At 37.3% G+C, this 16,314-nt stretch overlaps 1 long non-coding RNA gene across 1 annotated transcript in view; it reads right to left on the bottom strand.

The window, feature by feature from the left end:
* Positions 1-16,314, bottom strand: part of LOC149134247 (uncharacterized) — a 29,770-nt gene extending 13,456 nt beyond the window's left edge. Inside the window, exon 1 of the long non-coding RNA XR_016243244.1 lies at positions 13,042-16,314. This is a non-coding gene — a long non-coding RNA (uncharacterized LOC149134247). The remainder of the gene's footprint in view (positions 1-13,041) is intronic.

The following is a 16,314-nucleotide window of genomic DNA, read 5'->3' as shown; positions in this document are numbered from 1 at the left end:
TCAAGCAAACAGGCCTGGTCTAAGCATTAATCTATTGATTGATGGAGGATGAGGATGAAGAGCAGGTACTTGCTCCAGTAGTCAGAATGACCACTAAAGCAGCCCCTAGAAGTCACTTCTACTTTTTGATAATTTTTTTTTTTGTTATTTTACTGTTTACATGGCTTTCACGTAAGCCCACATCATATAGTTTATTGTCCTGTACCATCCCTGATCTGCTTGTAAACACTTAATGGTTAATAAAGAAATCATCATTATTATTATTATTAACATCACCACCAGTATCAATAAAGACGGTGGATTGGCTGGATCATTAAAGTGTTATTATTATTATTATTATTATTATTAAAGGTGCTTGAAGGCAGAATTGTTAGCAGGCCAGACAAAGAGCTTAGTCCATCTTCACATTCTGAGTTCAAATTCTGCTGAGGTTGGCAAAATAAGTACCAGTTGTGCACTGGGAGTCAATGTAATCAACTTAACCCCACCCTTAAACTTGCTGGCCTTGTGCCAAAATTTGAAACAATTATGCACTGGGTTGATATAATCGACTGGTCCCCTCCCCTCAAATTTCAGGCCTTGTGCCTTTAGTAGAAAGAATTATTACTATTATTAATAGTGGTTGATTGAGAGAAACAGAGCATTTGACAAAATAAATGCCTTGTGGTATTTCCTGTGTTCTCGGTTCAAATTCTGGCACGGTCAACACTGTCTTTCATTCTTTTGAGGTCAATAACAAAGTACCAGACCAGTCCAGCCCAGTATTAGGGTTTCAACTAACCCCTCCCCTCCCCACAAAAATGCTAACCTTATGCCTGAATTAAAAACCATTATTATTATTATTATTATTGAGATGGCGAGCTGGCAGAGTTGTTAGCACGCAGGGCTAAAGGCTTAGCGGCATTTCGTCTGTCTTTACGTTCTGAATTCAAATTCCGCTCAGATCGATTTTGACTTTCATCCTTTTGGGATCGATAAATTAAGTACCAGTTACGTACCAGGGTCGATGTAATTGACAATCCCCCTCCCCCAAAATTTCAGTCCTTGTGTCTATAGTAGAAAGGATTATTATTAAGGCAGTGAGCTGGCAGAATCATTAGAATGCCAGGCAAAATGCTTAGTGGCATTTCATCTGCCTTTATGTTCTGGGTTCAAATGCCACCAAGGTCGTATTTGCCTTTCATCCTTTCGGGGTCGATAAACTAAGAACCAGTGAAAAACTGGGGTTGATGTTGTCAACTAGTCTCCTCCCGTAAAATTTCAAACTATGTGTCTATAGCAGAAAGGATTATTATTATTATTATTATTATTATTATCATTATCACTATTATTATTAATGGGTGAGCTGGCAGAAGTGTTACCGTGCCAGACAAAATGCTTAGAGGCATTTCTTCTAACTTTACACCCTGAGTTCAAATGCCACCACAGCTGACTTTGTCCTCCAGGGTCAATAAATTAAGTACCAGTTGAACACAGGGGTTCATGCAACTGACTTAGCAATCTCCTCCGAAATTGCTGGCCTTGTGCCACAATTCAAAATCATTCTTAAAGGGTAAATTTTGATCCTTTCACCTGCACGATTTTCACTAAGAAAAAAAAAAAACCTCTGATTTTTTGCATGGAATCAAGTACCCTGACCTCTTAATATGCTGCAAATCCCTTATTTTGGTTTGGGAAAAAAAAGGGGTAGGGGTGTGGGGTAACTTCTATAACCTCTTTATCTTCACTTATTCATTTCAAACGTCTTTGAATTTTCCATCTAATGTAATCCACACTCTCTCACAAACATATTTCTGCAAAATGTTATCTAGAATTATGGGTAAAAAAAGAAATAGAGAAAAATATTTGAAAATGGGGGTGGGGGTAAAATTTCCAAGGGCTCCACCCCACCCCCACCCCGTTTCCCGGACCCAAAAAGGGTTTTGTACCATATTAAGGTCACTGGAATTCAGTCAATGGAAAAAAAAAAAAAAATTCCAATGATTCTGGGATGGGGGAGGGGGTCCGGTTGATCTTTACCTTAAACTCAAGTCAGGTTCCTCACCTGGGGTTCTTCAAGCACTTACTCAGTCTGATGCATAAAAGTTCAAAGCCTTTGTCAAATGCAGTCTGGTAGAACTGTTAGAATGCTGGGCAAAATACTTTGTGGCATTTCATCTGTCATTGACTTTGCTTTCATCCTTTGGGGATGATGAAACAATAATAGTGAAGTTAATTTGTTCAACTAAAGGCAGTGCCCCAGCATGGACACAGTCAAATGACTGAAACCAATAAAAGAATATATATATATAAAAGAATATATATATATAAAAGAATATATATATATAAAAGAATATATATAGATACATACTCACACACAATGGGATATTTTTGGTTTCTCTCTACCATATCCATTCAAGTCTTTCATAGACCCATGGTTATAGCAGATACTTGCCCAAGCTGTCACACTGGCCCAAACCCTTGATCACATAGTTGGGAAGCAAGTTTCTTGACCACACAGCCATGTCTGTGACTATAATCATGACTAAACGGAATTCTAGTCATATTTCAGAATTTCAATTGAAATTCTCCATTATTTTGAAAATTAAGAGCAATACAGAGATAGCTGTGTGGTCTCATTTTAGTAGAAACCATCACGAAAAATTGATATACAGACTGCATTTGACAAAGGCTTTGAACTTTTATGCATCAGACTGAGTAAGTGCTTGAAGAACCCCAGGTGAGGAACCTGACTTGAGTTTAAGGTAAAGATCAACCTCAACTCTGACAGTGTTATCATGATTAGAAATTCACATAGGTCAGGTGACTTATTGTTAATGATGTCATCACTGTTAGAAAAGTTTAGATGTGTCAGGGTTAGGTGATAGGATAATAGTTTGGTACCTGAAAGGACACCATAGGTGAAAACTAGTATGGTGTGTCAGCAATAAGGCCATTTCCATGGAGTGTGTAGGAACGTGACACCTCACATGATTGTGTAACCCAGGGAGAGGTGATGGTAGATCAGAAGAAAAGCAGTGACTGAGACACAAGAAGGGAGAAAGAGAATGATTGGAACAGTGGCCCAAAGAGGGAATATATTGGAAGGGACTAACCAAATGGGAACATGTTACAAGTACAAAGGATTCCAAGAGACAGTAGTTTAATATATTAATGTTTTAACCAGCCACATCAGGCCAAAATATTCTACCTGCTTTATGTTCAAACTAGCCAGATCCTGCCTATCAAACCTACTCTACAATGTCATTCTAAAAATAAACAATCACATCATTGAAATCATGAAGATATCAGCAAAAGCATGATTAATTGAAAACACTGTGAATAAATAAGCATTGCATTGGACAGAGTAATCTGAATGCTAAAAGATTAAAGAATGAAAGGTTAACACAAGAAGGCAGGTGAAGGAGGGACATATTAACTTGTATCTCTCTCTTACAGCAGGTAGATTTTGACCTGTTTTATTTAGGGAATCTGACCCCAATGCAAAGCTGGTACAATTTTTGTGATTAACCTGTGTTTACTAAATTTTCTTTACAATCATGCATTTCTTATTTCCCTGAAGAGAAGAAACAATCTTACATTTCTTTTTACCAATTTTGGTATTGTCCGGCATACAAGTTCAATTTTACAAAATTTATAACCTAAAGAAAAGGTAGGTCGAATTCTACATCAAAGCTTTTTTGAAGGACCCAAAAATCCATGTGAAAAGCAGCAGGATTTGGAAAGATAATGACGATGCTTTGAATGGTTACACTATATATTTTGTTGACCTACATGCTGGAGAATACAATGGTTCAGGTGCAGTGGGTGTAGATATACCCACTAAAATAGGGGGCAATGAAAACACTTTGACCCTCCTCCTGAAAAACTTAATCACCAGAGAGGGTAAACTTTTTATTTTATTTTTTTTCAGGTCCTATAAGACTGGTTGGAAGATGTCATCCTAAAACCAGAGAGATCAGATCCAAATGCTTCTAACAGGCACCCAATAACCAGATGGTGGTGTTAAACTGGGTGAGTGATTAAATTTGCTACCCAAGAACTGGATTGAATCCAAGGTATCTCATCCATTCCACCACTCTGGACTGGTACTTTCACCTCGGTGAGATTTAATCTCAGAGTGGAGAGGACGTAACACATACCGTAAAGTATTTACATTTGACGGATATTTGTCTTCATCTTGTTTGTTGTTAACACAACGTTTCGGCTGATAGTTTTTAGAGACACGCCACGGGTCTTCAACTCAGTAAATGTCTCTTGTAAGGTTACTTTTAACAACAAGTTATTAGCACTATATTCCAAGCAAAGTAATAGTTTTCCTTGGCTGGACATGCTTTTCATGGATGACTGGAAACAAATAACATCATTTATATGATGGTGATCATCATCATCGTTTAACGTCCGTTTTCCATGCTGGCATGGGTTGGACGGTTTGACTGGGGACTGTCAAGTGAGGAGGCCACATCAGGCTCCAATCTGATCTGGCAAGGTTTCTACAGCTGGATGCCTTCCTTAATGCCAACCACTTCATGAGTGTAGTAGGTGCTTTTTACATGCCACCAGCATGGGAGCCAGTCAGGTAGCACTGGCATCGACCACATTTGGATGATGCTTTTTACGTGCCGCCGGCACAGGGAGCCAGCCAGGTGGCACTAGCAACGACCCATGCATGAATGGTGCTTACTGCATGCCACCAGCATGGGAGCCAGTCAGGCAGCAAATTGTTTTGTTCTTGATTTTGTTGACTACACAATATAAGGTAAATTTTGATCCTTTCACCTGCACGATTTTCACTAAGAAAAAAAAAAAAAAAAAAAACCTGATTTTTTGCATGGAATCAAGTACCCTGACCTCTTAATATGCTGCAAATCCCTTATTTTGGTTTGGGAAAAAAAAAGGGGTAGGGGTGTGGGGTAACTTCTATAACCTCTTTATCTTCACTTATTCATTTCAAACGTCTTTGAATTTTCCATCTAATGTAATCCACACTCTCTCACAAACATATTTCTGCAAAATGTTATCTAGAATTATGGGTAAAAAAAGAAATAGAGAAAAATATTTGAAAATGGGGGTGGGGTAAAATTTCCAAGGGCTCCACCCCACCCCCACCCCGTTTCCCGGACCCAAAAAGGGTTTTGTACCATATTAAGGTCACTGGAATTCAGTCAATGGAAAAAAAAAAAAAAAAAAAAAAAAAAAATTCCAATGATTCTGGGATGGGGGAGGGGGTCCGGTTTCCCCCCCCCTTTTTTCTGAACAAAAATAAGGGGTTTGCAGCATATTAGAAGGTCAGGGTACTTGATTCCATGTAAAAGATCCGAGTTTTTTCCTTTCTTAGGGAAAATTGTGCGGGTGAAAGAATCAAATAATACCCAATACAGTAGGGTCAGTTGGGCACTGTCTGTGAAAAAAAAACAGCACCATGATGCAATTCACTGTGCCAGAAATTTGGAAACCACGTGCTGTACTGCTCGGCATTCACACCAGAAGCTCCAATATGAACATTTCAGAGTGTTTGGGTGTCAATCGGAGGACATTGCAGGGTATTGAGAGTGATAAAAATCAAACATCCAGTCAACACCATGGTGCTTGGAGTGATCACTAGTGATGGCAACATTATGCCTCCATTCATCTTCCCACACGGAGGCCTACATCAAGTGCCTGGATGAGGTAGTGCTGCTCTGGGTCAAGAGGGTGGTTGCTGGAAGACCCTATATCTAGCAACAGGACACAGCACCATGCCACACAAGCAGGAGAACCCAGTCATGGCTGTCAGACAATGTCTGCGACCACATCACCTCTAACATCTGGCCACCTAACTCCTCAGACTCTTGATTAATATGTGTGGGATGCAGTTGAGCAAGAGACCAACAAAACTCCCAGTAACACCAAAGATGAACTGAAGGCAAGGATTATGACAGCATTCACCAACTTAAACAAGGAGACTGTCCAGAAGGGTTGCAGGAGATTCCGAAATCATCTGGAGGTCGTGGTTGAAGCCAATGGCGATTTTATTGAATAAAGTTACTCTTTAATATTTCAAGATATTTTAATGTAACTTTGGTAAATATATCTGTTAAAATAAAATGTCAGTATTATTTACATTTTTGCCTAATTTAGAAGACAGTTTATTCATTGCAGCCCGAATATATACACACACACACATATAGAGCAAACATAAATGTAGATAGTATTACTAAGAAGTAACTGTTATACCTGGACAAATCAAGAATCCATGCAAGCATTGGGCCCCACCCATCTCATTTAGCACCACAAAGGGACAGGTGAGATTCATTCAATCTTTACAAAAGATGAATAGATGTTCAATCATTCACTTACTGGAAACTTTTCAAGAGAGAGGGATGGGGAGGGAGAGAGAGATAGGATGAAAAAAATGTATCAAAAGTTCCGGATCATTCCTTACATTAATTAGTCGACTTGTAAATGGAGCGAAATCAAGCCTGAACTTATCGGAGATACTTTTTGGGTGTCTTATATGCCATCAAACATAGTATATACCAAGAGATTTAGTTCAACACTTTAGCATATGAAATAATTACCTGTGATGGTTTTACCTAAGGAGCACCTATGCCAATGCCACGTAAAAAAGCGATGTCAGTGCCATGTAAAAAGCATGGCTGCAGTACACTCTGTAAAGCGGTTAGCAACAGGAAGGGCATCTAACCACAGAAACCATATGACTGGAGCCTGGTGCAGCTCCCCAACTTGCCAGCTTCTTGTCAAACCATCCTATCCATGTCATCATGGAAAATGGATGTTAAATGATGATGATGATGTAATACCTGATGATAAAAAGAACTAGGATGAAGGAATGAAGACTTTGTTGAGAAACATCAAAATCTCAAGCATGAGGTCACTAACGTGTGTAATAAGTGTGTATCTGCCGTAGTAGACACAGTGGTTGTTTAACAGCAAATCACTTCTGATCAAGAAGAGCCACAACCAATTCATTAAATGTGTGTCCTCTTTTCAATGACAGCAAAGTATGACCTGAGAGATTTGGCTGTTATTTCTAGCAAGGCAAACAACACTTTGGTGGTGATAATGGGATTTTTGAAATAGTCTGCCACAGATTGCACAAAGTTAGTTTGCTAAGGCAAGAATCAAGATTAGACTATTTTGTAAAGCTTGGTGGAAAAGTGAGCCTCAAGTGGAGACTCTGTAGCCAGGTTCAATTCTTGGTTGAAATATATTTTACCTTCAGTTGGAATGGACTGAGCCAATTCCAGTCCATTAACTTACAGCATCATGCACAGAAGCTGACCATTCCAGACAATCAACGATGTCTAAAGTCACATTTGCATGCAAGGACCATCTGTTGATTCAAGATCCAATTTGACAATGCTTGTCTGTTTTCAACTGAATGCCTCACTGTTTATACTAGCCAATGAGAAACTCAGGCACAAATGGATTATGGTCCCATGAGGGACTCTGGCATGACTGTATCACAGAAGACAACTAAGCACATGACCAAACCAAAGGCACTGCCATTTGAGCAAGAGATATTGAAGAGAATTAATCTGATAGCATCAACAAACTTCAGGGTTCAACAGAAAATGTAATGCCTAACCACAGACCAAACACTTCTACCTTAAATAAATCCACTGCACTTATTGGTTGTGTCTCACAAGTTAGCATGAATGAGCATTTAAGGGAGGCTGCACGAGCCCCCAATCTGATCTGGCAGTGTTTCTACAGCTGGATGCCCTTCCTAATGCCAACCACTCCAAGAGTGTACTGGGTGATTTTTATGTGCCACCAGCACAGAAGCCAGTTGAAGCGGCACTGGCATCAGCCATGTTCGGATGGTGCTTTGTACATGCTACCAGCACAGGGCTCACACTACAATTTCCATTTGATTTGATTTTGATATTGCTATTGATGTACTTGACCCAATAGGTCTCCTCAAGCACAGCATGTCGCCCTACGACCCAAGGTACTTTTGAGTGGGCTGGTTATGTGACACTGGTGAAGGTTACAGATGTGGACTCACTTTATTTGCTGGGTCTTCTCAGTCACAGCATATCTCCAGAAATCAAGGTCGTTTGTCATTGCCTCTGTGAGGCCCAACGTTCAAAGGTCATGCTTCACCACCTCACCCCATATATGACGGGCTTCTTTCAGTTTCCGTCTACCAAACCCACTCACAAGGCTTTGGTCAGCCTGAGGCTATAGCAGAAGACATTTGCCCGAGGTGCCACTGAATGGGACTGAACCTGGAACCATGTGGTTGGTAAGCAAGCTACTTTCAACACACCCACTCCTGCGCCTATATATATATATATATATATATATACATATATATATATTCAGAAGGTAACAGTATGGCTGAGCTGAGTTTTTAAGAAGTTTGCTTCCTAACCATTTGGTCTTGAGTCTAGTTCTACTGCATGCCACCTGGTGCAAGTTTTTTCTACCAAAGCCCTCGGCAAACCAAAACTTTGAGTGGATATGGGAGGTGAAACCTGAAAGGCTATAGCGCAGATACATCATCATCATCATTTAATGCTCGTTATCCACGTTGGCATGGGCTGGATGTATTGACAAGAGCTGGCAAGCCAGAGGACTGCACCAACCTCTGTTGTCAGTTTTGGCAGGGTTTCTACAGCTAGATATTCTTCCTAACACCAACTTATGTGTGCATCCATGTCTTGACATCAGGCTATGGGGAAACATCTTGCTTAGAAACAGGTGAGGGTTGTTGACGAGAAGAGCATCCAGCCACAAGAAATTTAACTTTACAAATTCCATCTGACTCCTACAAGCATGTAGAATTGGATGTGATGATGATATATACTGACCTCAGAAAGTTGTGGGATGTAACACCACAAGGTGTTTAATCCAATCTTGACACAGATTCTGTCATGAGCTCTAGGCCTCAAAAAGTCAGAACTCAACCCAGTTTCCAGGATGCACAAGTGACTGAGATTATGCCACACCTTTCTGAATGACCGAATGTGAAGCCAGTCCAGTGCAGGGCCAATTTCTCAGCTATTGCTGGAACTTGTTTATGGTTGAGTGAACTGGAGTAATGTCAAATGAAATGTTTTGCTCAAGAACACACACAACATATCACCCAATCAAGGAATCGCAACCACCTGTCTCTGTGTTCTTCCCTTCTGGCACAGGCACAAAGCCAAAAAGTATGGAGTATGAGTAGAGGATATAAGTTCTACTTCCAAGGCAATTACCAGTCTATCACTGGTAATTGCCTTGGAAGTAGAACTGGTAGAAGAGAATGGTATGAAAGCCCATTATATTTCAACATCCCACATCTTCACACTTACATTCCTTGTAAACATTATGTCCTGCAGCTCTGCCCCTTCAAAGACCAGCGGAATTTTTTTTTAACAGTTAGGAAGAGCACCTGACTATAAAATAAAAATAATGTCTCAAATAAGTCTCCATCTAACACATGTCAGCATGGAAAAAACAGATATAAATCAAATGAACAAATATGGACAAAGAGCAGACCAGATCATTGGAGGATTTTAAACTCAGACTCTAAAGAGACATAACTAAATATCATTCTGCTTGTGGCTCTACAAATTCATCCATCCATTAATAAATAATAATAATAACAATAATTTCAAATTTTTGGCACAGGGGCCAGTAATTTTGAGGGAAGGGGCGAACTGATTACATCAATCCCAGTGCTCAACTGGTACATATTTTTAATCAAACCCAAAAGAATGAAGGGCAAAACTGACCATGGCAGAATTTGAGCTCAGAATGGAAAGGCAGAAGAAATGCCACAAAGCATTTTGTTCTAATCATTCTTCCAGCTCACTGCTATAATAATAATAATAATAATAATAATCTTTTCTAATTTAGGCACAAAGCCCGAAATTTTTGGGGAGGGAACCAGTCAATTAGATCAACCCCAGTACACAACTGGTACTTAATTTATCAACCCCGTACAAAGTTGAACTTGGCAGAATGTGAACTCAGAACATAAAAACAGACGAAATACCACTAAGCATTTCGCCCGGCGTCCTAACGTTTCTGCCAGCTCACCGCCTTAATAATAACAATAATTATAATAATAATATGGCAAACTAGAAATTAACATGACAAATTACATGAAAATATAATGCGCATTATGATTAAATAAAACAAAGGCATGCTATTTTTGGAATAACGCTTTGAGTTAACCATTATCAGTTGATAGTAGAGACCATAGTAAAGGGAATATTTTCACTTTTGTCTAGATGTGCTTAAAAGGCAAAGGTATATAAGTCACTGCACCAGCAGATTAGAGAAAGTCTGACTAATAACAGCACAAGGAGAGCAATTTTGAGGGGAGGAGGAAGTTGATTACATTGATGCCAGTGCACAAACTGGTACTTATTTTTATACGACCCTGAATGGACAGAGATGCAAAGTCAACTTCAGCTGCATCTGAACTCAAAATGTAAAGATGCCAGAAAAAAATGCTGCTAAGCATTTTGTCTGGCACAGAAAAGATTCTGAAAGCTTCAAAAAAAAAAAAAAAAATGAATATTAAAATTACATGAATTCTTCTATCCTTTTACTTGTTTCAGTCACTTGACTGCGGCCATGCTGGAGCACTGTCTTTAGTCAAACAAATCGACCCCAGGATTTATTCTTTTTGAGCCTAGTACTTATTCTATCTGTCTCTTTTGCCGAACTGCTAAGTTATGGGGACGTAAACACACTAACATCAGTTGTCAAGCAATGATGGAGGGACAAACACAGACACACAAATATGCTGCTTGAAAGCGCACTACTAGTGGCGATCGCAGAAGACACTTGCCCAAGGTGCCACGGAATGAGACATATTTCAGTTGATATAATGCTTTGTTTTCTTAATTCTTTTTTTCGAAACAGAGTTTAGCACATCTTTCTTACGAGTTACAATTGTTTCGGTGTCAATCTGTTTTTAACTCCATTGTACAACAATAATTTCATGTGAAAAGTTATGCAAATAGATTTTAAGATGAGGTAACATAAACTAAAAGTAACATTCTAAAACTAGCATTCATAAACTAAAACTAACATTCATGAAGAAGAGAAATGCTTGAAAATTCAAATATATCATAGAATTATTTTATCTCCAACAAAAAACATCTTTCCAAGAACAGTTCCTTTTTAACCCTGAAGAAGGGACCTGTATGTCCCGAAATATTGGATACATATAAGATCAAAGATTACCAGGTAACTTACTTTTAATTTACATTACCTCATCTTAAAGTCTATTTGCATTGTTTGGCCTTTTACATCTTTCGACGTTATATTCCATATACAATGCTTCAAGCAAACTATAAAATCTTAATATATATATATATATATAAGTGTAAATGTAGCTGTGTGACAAGAAGTTTGCTTTCCAACAACACGGGTCCAGGTTCAGTCCTGCTGTGTGGCACCTTGGGCTGACCAAAACCTTCTGAGTGGATTTGGGAGGCAGAAACTGAAAGAAGCCCACTGTGTGTATACATACACACACACACGTCTACGCATGTGTGTGTCTTTGCTTTTTCCTCATCACCGCTTGACAAGTGGTGTTGGTGTGTTTACATCCCAATAACATAGCTGTTCAGCAAAAGACAAAGGTCGATTCAGTCGACTAAACTCTGTCAAGGTGGTGCCCCAGTGTGGCCACTGTCCAATGATTGAAACAAGTAAAAAATAGAAGATATCTATGTCTCTCTCTCTATATATATATGAATAAATACGTAAAAGTTTCTGATATTTTACCAAAACATTTCTAAAGCCTTTTGATTATCTAAAACTTAGGTGTAATAAATCAGTGACCAGGTTGTGTAAAATTGAGGGTCAGAAATGGGCTTAAGTAGCAACAAATGTTGACATGGAAGCAAAAGATTAAAGAGCACAGCATTAAATATGACAAAGGAAATGATACTTCTGCAGTTATTGCAACACATGGAAGTCAAAGAGAAAGAAAGAAACAAATAAAGAGAGAGATTGCAGCAAAGATATAAAAAAAAGTACGTGGGAGACGAAAGTTCAGAAGAAATTGATGGAAGCTGTTTTCTGCTGGTAGAAAAAGTCAAAAAAAAAAAAAAGAAAAAAATCAACGATTACCTTTCGATTAGAATTAGATACGAGATAAAAGGGTGAATTTTGGTGTGAAACTAGTCGAGTACGTTGTCGATTGTGATTGTAGAGGATAAATAAATGCCAAATGATGAAGAGATGAATTAACAAGTAAAGAGAAACATACCTGGGGTACGGTCGCAAATTACACACCTGAGTAGGATAGCAAGTGTATTGATGAAAGAGAGAATTGGCTAGGGGTTAGTTGTCATAGTTACAGAAGACTGATGGGAAACATAATCACTCCAGAAGCGGAACCAAGCAGGTTTCACTCCGTCCTTATGAAAACAAAAACTTAATCAAATATCCACAGGGCTTTTTGTCATTTCAAATTTTGATATATTTTTTTAAAATATTTATTAAGAAAAAAATTCTTTTTTTTTTTTTTAAACAAGAATTGAATAGATTTGCCTTCTATAAAGATATATACACATACATTATATATATATATACCAGTCTTTGCAGAGAATACATTTTTTTTTTTTTCATTTTCTTCTTTCTGTCTTTTGCTAGAGATACTCAGTTTGTATTAATACATCAACCCCACAAACACACACACCTGCACCACAGAACTGAAAATTCCAATAAGAGACAAATCACGTCTTGCTTACATTCCTTGTCTTTTGAGACACAACAACCGGTGTCTTTCAGAGGTTAAATCTTTCAAATGAATTTTTTTTTAAAGCAAAATATGAAAAAGAAAACTGCTAAAACTAAAAAAGTTTATTTTTAGATGGCTGTGTGTGTGTGTGTCTGTGGAGATGGTAAAAATATACAGAAAAAAAAGGACAAAAAATTAAAAACAAAGAAAACAGCTTAATTGATCAATAATAATAATAATAATAATAATAATGATGGTTTAAAAAAAAATCTGCTGAGTAAAATATAAAAATTAACATCAACTAAATGTTGCTACACACAGTGAACAAACATACCAACCTGTTTTAGTACTTATCCCAAGAGGTGAGTAGGATAACCCACAGAGGCAAATTTGGATTGAGGAAACCACACACTAGGTAAGTAATCCAAAAAATAAACATGGCTGCAGCAAATGATTTTCTTTCTGATTATTTTTAAATTTCTTTTTTTTTTTTTTTTTCCTTTCATGTATTTTGGTAGACATCCATCCCCCAGCTGTTTGCTACACTCCACTTAAAACAAACTAAAAAAAAAATAAAGGAACAAATGACTCTGGGAATGATAGTCGAGGCATCACCATTATCATTCTTGTCATCATTACTACTGCCACCATCTTTTTTTGTTCTTCTTTTTCTTCATTTTGGTTGTTGTAGTTTAAATTATGGTTGGGATTATTGTTGCTGTGATTGATTAAATCTGCGTATGCACAAAATATATATATATATATATATATGTATACATATATATATTTCTATACACACATTGTTCTGGACTATGTATGCTAGTGTTTGAAGATAGATGCATGAGACAGTAAATGCACAGCACCATATTTATATGCATGCATGTACATTTACTAGAATGTGTGCATGTGTATATTTTGTATTTGTGTATACAGAAATACATTTATACTTCAATATTTCACATAACCAGTCACTCTGGGAGGTCACCTTTTTTTTTTTTTTTTTGCTCATTTTGGTAAGCTGTGATCTCTTAATTGGTTCCAAGAATTTTATCAGAAAAGAAACATTTCCTTCACATTTTGTTCCATTTCTCCATATACCTTGCTTTTTTTTTTTTGTATTTTTATATATTTTTCCTTTTCTCGTTCTCCGTGGTCTCACTCGACCTCCGTCTGCCTCTCTCTCTCTCTATTTCTATCCGATTGTTCCAGAACTTTCCATTATACAGACCAAGTTGAAGATGAATAACAAACAGGTCACTAGACTAAACATGTCTCCAAGATGGACCATTCTTAATCATGTGTGTCTTGTTCATTTGCTCAAAAATGTAGATGTTGGCATGATGGAAAAGAGAGAGAAAGAGAGAGAGAGAAAGAAGAGAAGAGGGAGCAAGAAACTCGAGAGATTATCCACAACCAGATTTTGGTGTTGGTGTTGATGTTGTTGTCGTTTCGGTTTCCCTTGGATTAACAGACTATCTGTCTGTCAACTAATTCAAGGCGGCCAAAAACATTGGTAATTGAAAGGTCAACAAAGACACCCAAATAAATAATTATTGTCCACTTTCAACTCAGTGGTCAGTGGTCAAAAGTTGCTTCTCAAAAGAAATATCAAGCATATTCCAAGAGTTCTTCATATATATACACACATATATATATATATATATATATATATATATATATAATGGGTTTTCTTTGTGTCTTACATTAATGACCGTTTTTGCATGTGTATTCGTTTCATTGTCCTTCAGTTTTAGTGTTTACTGGTAGTAATCCTTCTAGTTGCTTGGCCAGGTACAAACAACATAATACAACTGTAAATCTCGATGGCAGTAAGGGGATGGGGTGCAGAAAAGGGGGTTAAAAATGGAACAGAATTGCCAGAGATTTATTTTAGGAATGAAGCTATTTTTCCATATTTCAATTTCTTCAGATTTTTTTTTTTTTTTTGCGTTTAAACCAAAACAGGAATTTTTACAATGGAACATACAGATTTCATAAAATAAATACAAGAGAAATTCTACAGATCATAATAATAATAATGATGATAATCATAGGTTTCAAAATAAGAGCTTTTTGCCCATTACAGGCAACACATACATAATAATAAGAATTACAATTTTTCATAAAATTTTATAACATGGTTTTGTGATTCTGGGAAATCAATCAAGGATGATGGATTGTCACATTTGTTGGATTGTTGAAGATATGAAAGGCTTTTAGAAAAAAGCACTGGAAAGGATGACTGAAAGAGGAGAAGGGAGCACAAAAAAAAAAAAAATAAGGAACACATTTGCAACTAGTCCCCTCCCCACCTTTTCAACTTACAAACCCTGCCAGGAAGTAACTGAAATACTGAAAATCCCAAATGTTTGTTGTGTGACTGATAACTTCATAAACCCTGACACAACAAATGTTGGGGAATTTGAAAATCAATGAGAGAGAGAGAGAGAGAAAATCAATTGAAGGGATATCATTAACGTATCTGTGATAGATTCGAACTAAGATCAGAGTTGTAAATAAACTGAAATCTAGTTCCATCCCAACCACACTTTAGCTGTCTATTAATATTCTTACGACAGCATAAAATACAAAATCATACAAAAGGGTTGGGGAGGGGGAGCAAAAAGAAAAAAAAAGGGTCACCATGTCTTCTGAGAGGAAATCATATTGGCTTCAAATTTTGGCACAAGGTCACCAATTTCGGGGGGGGGGGGGAGTCGATTACATCAATCCCAGTATTTAACTGGTACTGATTTGATCAACATCAAAAGGATGAAAGGCAAAGTCAACCTCAGTGAAAACTGAATGTAAAGACAAGGCAAAATGCTGCCAAGCATTTCACCCATGATGCTAATAGTTCTGCCAGTTCGTTACCTTAAGAAGAACCTCATTTTAATAGAATTAATAAAATAGTTTTAACTGAGAATCAAAACCAAGATTGCTTATTCCTACTCTTAGATAGCCATTCCCATAATCATCAACCTACAGAACTTCAAATTGTTATTTTAACAATTACAACTAGTAGATACCATCTGTCCAGTAGAAGGAAACACCTCTTGGCTGAGATAATAAGCTCAGCTTGCTAGGAGATGGCTTCTTGTGGGGGTAGTCAGTACCCACAGAGGCCTAATGCCTTATTCTCAAAATTCGGGGAAAACATCAATTATTATAACAAGTATGAAGAGCACCGAAGATATTTCCCACACTGACCTGAGATACAAATCTTGTCATATTCATCTTGAAGTTTCTAAACACATGGATATTGTAAAAGGACAATATATAAATATTAGTCTAAAAAGTGGTAGTTGAGAGGTTTACAAATAAGAAAGTCTACTTTAATACTATTTTGAAGATATAAATACATAAACAAAACTGTTCAAGAAAAAAAAAAAGTTCATTTAATTTTAATAATATATACTAATATATTGGGGATGCTGACAAATTGTATAAAAGAGTTCCTCAATGTTAAGAGAATCTCAAACAGTTTTAGAAAGGAAAAAAAAAAACATAGTGATGAATGACAGCTAGAGGATTGATTCATTTTTGGTGTTTTATATAAATAATGTACATCTGACATAGATGTATGTCCCTACCTAAATCAGAATCACATT

Source organism: Octopus bimaculoides, chromosome 9 (genome assembly GCF_046866305.1).
Source record: "Octopus bimaculoides isolate indiv1 chromosome 9, ASM4686630v1, whole genome shotgun sequence".
NCBI classification, from domain to species: domain Eukaryota; kingdom Metazoa; phylum Mollusca; class Cephalopoda; order Octopoda; family Octopodidae; genus Octopus; species Octopus bimaculoides.
Note: the sequence above shows the minus strand (reverse complement) of the source record. Positions and strands in the feature narration are given on the sequence as shown.